The following is a 4,685-nucleotide window of genomic DNA, read 5'->3' on the forward strand; positions in this document are numbered from 1 at the left end:
TAGAAGAATTGATGCTTTTGAGTTATGGTGTTGAAGGAGAATATTCAAAGTGCCATGGGCTGCCAAAAGAACCAACCAACAAATCTGTGTTGGAAGAAGTATAGCCCGAGTGTTCCTTGGCGGCCAGGATGGCCAAACTTCATCTCTCAGACTTCGGACATATCGTCAGGAGGGACCAGTCTCTGAAGAAGGATATCATGTTTGGTAAGGTAGAGGGTAAGAGAAAAAGAAGAAGACCCCCAGAGAGATGGATTGGCAAAGTGGCAGCATCAATGTGCTCAAGCGTGGCAACAGTAGTGAGGCTGGCTCAGGGTTGGGCAGTGTTTCATTCTGCTGTGCATAAGATCGCTATGAGTCAGTACCGACTCGATGGCACCTAACAACAACAACAATATAGGGCTTCCGAGGCTATAAATCTTTATAAGAGCAGATAGGCTCATCTTTCTCCTGTGAAGTGGCTGATGGATTTGAACCACCGACCTTGTGGTTAGTAGTCTGATGTCTACCCTACAGCACCACCAGGAGTCCTTGGTATTGTCATTAAGTGCTGCGGTGTTGGTTCTGACTCACAGCGACCCTGTATAGGGTTTCTGAGGAGCAGCTGATGGGTTTGAACCTCCAACTCTGTGGTTAGTAGTCCAATGCTTATCTTACAGTACCACCGGGACTCCTTGTTATTGTTGTCATTGTTAAGTGCTGTTGAATTGGTTCCGATCATAGTGGTCCTGTATAGGGTTTCCAAGGAATGGCTGGTGAACTTGAACCGCCGACCTTGCTGTTCAAATGACTTTGTAGCCAAGTGCATTAACCCACAGCATCACACCAGGACTCCAAAGACTTAATAGAGAGGTCATTTACAGCATTTTTGCCAATTGGTCAGTCATAAAAGTGTTTTTACCACTGAACTTATTTCTGTTATTCTTTTGTTGTTGTTGTTGTGAAGTGCCATTAAATCCATTCTGACTCATTGTGACCCTGTATAGGGCTTCCAAAGAGCAGCTGGTGGGTTTGAACTGCTGACCATATACCTTGCAGTTCAAACCGATTTTGCAGTCCGGCGCATTAGACCACAGCACCACACCAGAACTCCCCCGGGGCTCCTTGGTGCTCCTGAATTCCCCTAACATTTAATTCACACTAAATGAGCCAGGTGGCATTTGAGATTCTTGCTTGGGTCTTCTTTATCCTTCTTCAGTTGTTTAAGAACTAGAGAAAGGTTGAAGACGATACTATCATCTAAGACCACCATGATGTTCATTATTCCCTAAAAGGCACCTCTCTAGTTCATCTACGTCAGTCACTAAATCATTTCATCACCAAATATCTCTGAGCATCTGCAGCACCCCAGAGGAAAGGGTGATCAAGGCAGACTCCATCCTGGGTCCCTATGTGACCTGGCAGAGGGGGTCTCCTTTGTGGCATTCACTACAGGAGATGATGGTTTCATTGAAACACAGACAGGAGACTGTCAGAAATGAAGATGTGCCTATTTCTTCTCCCAGGACATAAGATTGTTTTCTCATATGTATTTCATATCCCTCGCTGGAGGAATATCAAAAGAATCTGAATATCACCATCTGGAAGTTGTGCCACAGGCCCCAGTGGGCAGGATTAGAGCTGGATTCCTCATCTTCTTTTAGAAACGTATTTCTCCTGCTTTGAAATGAGCACAAATGCTTCTGATTCCCAAATAAGATGGATCCAAAGTCCAAGCATCACTCACCCCTCAGCCTCCTCTCCCATGGGTCCTGGGGAGTTTCTGTATATGGAGAAGGTGGAAGAGGAAGCAGTGAGAGGGTCCCTCCTAGGATATCCCAGAATCAGTGACTTCACTGAACTCATAAATTAAATGTGCTGAAATGTGCAAATTTCAGAAATTTGGTAGCTACACTGTAGGATCGGCACTGGACTGCTAACCACAAGGTCGGAGGTTCAAACTTACCAGCTGTTCCTCAGAAACCCTATACAAGGTTGCTATGAGTCGGAACCGACTCGATAGCATTTAACAACAACAACACTCACTGAATAGTCCATTGGTCTGTCTTTGTTTGGCATTACATTAAAAAAAAAAAAGCCCCAAGAAATCATCCCAATTCTGATAGCATGCCATCACTAATCCATATTTCATTAAGTGTTATTACTTTCACTGATGGAGTCCTGAGATGGTGGTGAACAATAATCACTTGTCTGCTAACCACAAGTTTGGAGGTTCAAGCCCACTAAGTTGCTCCTCAGAAACCCTTTGCAAGGTCACTATGAGTTGAAGCCGACTGGACGGCACTTAACAACAAGAATTACTCACGGGTAAGTGGTTACGAATCGGGCTGCGAACCTTAAGGTCAGCGGTTCGAAACTACCAGCCGCTCCGCGGGAGAAAGATGAGGCTTTCTACTCCCGTAAAGATTTACAACCTCGGAAACCCTGTACAGGGTCGCTATGGGTCGGACCCGACTCGACGGCACTTAACAACAACAACAACAACAACAACCCCAAAGTGACTGCTTGTTAATTTTGAAACTACTGGTGTTCTTAAGAAACATTATTATTGGAAGCGGTTCACTTTTTATACTTTGGTTATATAACTTTTCACTTGAAAACATCCACTTATTCTTTCTCTGTTACATCACTTGTAAATATATAACACTTTTCACATCTGTTATGGATTGAATTGTATCCCCCTCCACCCAGCTCCCCAAAAAAAAAATATTGAGTCCTAATTCCTGTACCTGTGAGCATGACCCATTTGAAAATAAAGGAGCTTGGTGGTGGTGGTGGTTACATTGATGCGGTCATACTGGACTACAGTGGGTTCTAATCCTCATCCCTTCGAAGTGATGTCTTATAATAAGAGAAAACAGATACAGAGAAACACACACACACAACAAGAGACCATGTGAGGAATTGCCTTAGTTCTCTCTTGCTGCTACAACAGAAATACCACAAGTGGATGACTGAAATAAACAGAAATATATGCTCTCACAATTTAGGAGGCTCAAAGTCCGAATCCAGAGCACCAGCTCCGGGGAATTGGGTCCTTTCAGCCTGTGAACTCCTGGAATAAGGTTCTCCCTTTGAGTTCCCAGAATCTGGCATGTGACAGATACTCAATGAACACTGAACGGTTTCAAAATTGGATTTTTAACTCTCCCCTACCAGCTGCAAGGGAACAGTTTGAGTGGTATGTGGGTGTCCATATTTTTAATGTAATATCTATTCTCCCTTAAATTTTCCCAGGGCAAATTCAATTTGAAAACATCCTAGGTATCTCACAGTGATGTTGTTCAAATTGAGTGAACATTGCTAAGTCTCATAGCTCAAGCTATTGAAGACATACATTTCAAGTAGACCTTCCAAACATTTGTACTTGTCAAGTCTGCCCTGGAGTCCCAACTCGCATCCACTGGGATTATTCTCTTGTCCAGGATCGAGCAGTGTTTCGTTCTGCTGTGCATCGGGTCACTCACTCTGAGCCGGTACTGACTCGAAGGCACCTAACAATAATAGCAATAACAACATAAGAAGACAGAGTCCTGGTGTGGTGCTGTAGGATAAGCACTGGACTGCAAACCAAGAGGTTGGGGGTTCAAACCCACCAGCCTCTCCTTGGAAATCCCATACAAGTTCGCTGTGAGTCAGAGCCAACTGGACGACAACAACAACAACAACAAGTTTAAGAAAGCTGACCACTGTTATGATTCAGGAACTTGAATATGGAGAAACAGCGTCACACAGTCTTGAACAGGCAAGTTCTTGAAGACTGATATCAGCTTTGACTCCCCATGCAAGTTAGGATGTGGCACTCAACCTCTCAGAACTATAATTTCCTCATTGCTAAGAATGGGGATAATGGAATTGGATTTCCAGGACTTTCTTATGTGACACCACTGGGTGGGTCCAGCTGTCAACCTTTAGGTAACCTACCTCACTACCCTGCTATCAGGAGTAAATGAATCAACACCAGCCTGTGATGTCCCTAGAATGGACATCACACATAGACTTCATCAATAATGACCACTGGCTTTTCTTACTAAAGGAGCCCTGTGGTACTGTGGGTTAGGCATTGGACTACTAACCACAAGGTCACCAGTTCAAACCCACCAGCCACACTGAGGGAGAAAAATGGGACTGTCCGCTGCAGTAAAGATTTACAGTCTCAAAAAACCATGTATAAATCAGAATCGATTCTATGGGAATGGTGTTTTTCTTATAAAATCTTTTTTAGCTTCCAGAAAAAGTCATTGGAGAGATTTACAGAACTTCACGACAGTTTATCATGAGACTCTCTGTGGGAAGGAGAGAAAAGCAGTTTTAATATATTTTATAATAGTGTGTTGGAGTCCTGGTGTGGCCCTGTAGGAGAAGCACTAGACTGCTAACCTCAGGTTGGTGGTTCAAATCTACCAGGCCAATCCTCAGAAATCCTATATAAGGACACTATGAGTCGGAACTGACTAGACAGCACTTAACACCAACCACACCAACACTAATGTATTACATAATCCCAACTCAGACCTCCGGGGCAGTTTGCACTCAACTACTCACTTAAAGGTTGATAGCTGGAACACACCCAGAGGTACCACATAAAAAAAACCTGGCAAAACAGACCAACCTGGAGTGGCTAGAAGAACAGAAGATACTTCTTGAAAGAAAGACCTACAGGAAAAATATAAAACAACATAGGCAGA

The sequence above is a fragment of the Chrysochloris asiatica genome, unplaced genomic scaffold (genome assembly GCF_000296735.1).
Source record: "Chrysochloris asiatica unplaced genomic scaffold, ChrAsi1.0 scaffold00025, whole genome shotgun sequence".
NCBI classification, from domain to species: domain Eukaryota; kingdom Metazoa; phylum Chordata; class Mammalia; order Afrosoricida; family Chrysochloridae; genus Chrysochloris; species Chrysochloris asiatica.